The sequence below is a fragment of the Carlito syrichta genome, unplaced genomic scaffold (assembly GCF_000164805.1).
Source record: "Carlito syrichta isolate Samal-C Ts95f unplaced genomic scaffold, Tarsius_syrichta-2.0.1 Scaffold143181, whole genome shotgun sequence".
Classification (NCBI taxonomy): domain Eukaryota; kingdom Metazoa; phylum Chordata; class Mammalia; order Primates; family Tarsiidae; genus Carlito; species Carlito syrichta.
Genome location: NW_007087277.1, coordinates 54,985 through 55,903, shown reverse-complemented (window position 1 = coordinate 55,903; position 919 = coordinate 54,985). Strand labels below are relative to the sequence as shown.

General features: G+C 49.3%; 1 pseudogene; it reads left to right on the top strand.

Annotated features, from left to right (window-relative positions):
* The first annotated feature begins 172 nt into the window (after positions 1-172).
* Positions 173-482, top strand: LOC103251603 (annotated as a pseudogene).
* The last annotated feature ends 437 nt before the right edge of the window (positions 483-919 follow it).

The window sequence follows — 919 nt, the reverse complement described above, 5'->3', positions numbered from 1 at the left end:
GGTCTCGAACCCGCGGACTCAGGCAATCCACTCACCTCAGCCTCCCAAAGGCGTGGGATTCCAGGCTGAGCCACCGAGCCCGGCTGGTGGATGCATTATTGACACCTCCCTGACTAGAGACCCCCTGGTTATAGAACTTGGCCAAAAGCGGGTGATCCCAGGTCTGGAGCAGGACTTCTAGACGTGTGTGTGGGAGAGAAACGCAGGGCAAATATTCCTTCTCACTTGGCCTGTGGAAAGCGGGGATCTCCACCGCCTATTCCAGCAGATGCAGCAGCGTGGGATGATGTAGAGCTGATTGCACGTATCTGAGCCAACTGCTGGCAAAAGCTGGTGAAGGGCATTGTGCCTCTGGCAGGTATGGCCATAGTGCCAGCCCTTTTGGGTCTCATTGGGGGCCACCTATACAAAAATGCCAACAGACCCAAGTCTCCAAAAAGAAGCTCAAAGAAGAGAAATGAAACAAGAGCAAAAAGAAATAATTTTTTTTTTGAGTCATAGTCTCACTCTGTCGCCGTCTGGAGTGCCATGGCATGCTCAGTTACCTTAGCGTTGACCTGCTGGGCTTTGGCAATCCTTCCGCCTCAGACTTCCAAGTAGGGAAACTACAGGCGTGCACTACCACACCTGGCTACTTTTTGATTTATTGTAGAGATGGTCTCACCAAGTTCCCCAGGCTGGTCTCGAACCCACGGGCTCAGGCAATCCACTCGTCTCGGTTTCCCAAAATGCTGGGATGACAGGCTAAGCCACTGAACCTGGCAAATAATAAAAAAAAAAAAAAGAAAAAAGAAATCAGAGTACCTTAGCTCTGTCATAAGGTGTGAATTATTTGTATGAAGAACTGGATCTTTCTGCTACTTCCTCTTAAAAGTTTTGAGTCCCATGGAGTTGGTGTTTCCTCCTCCATGCAAATATA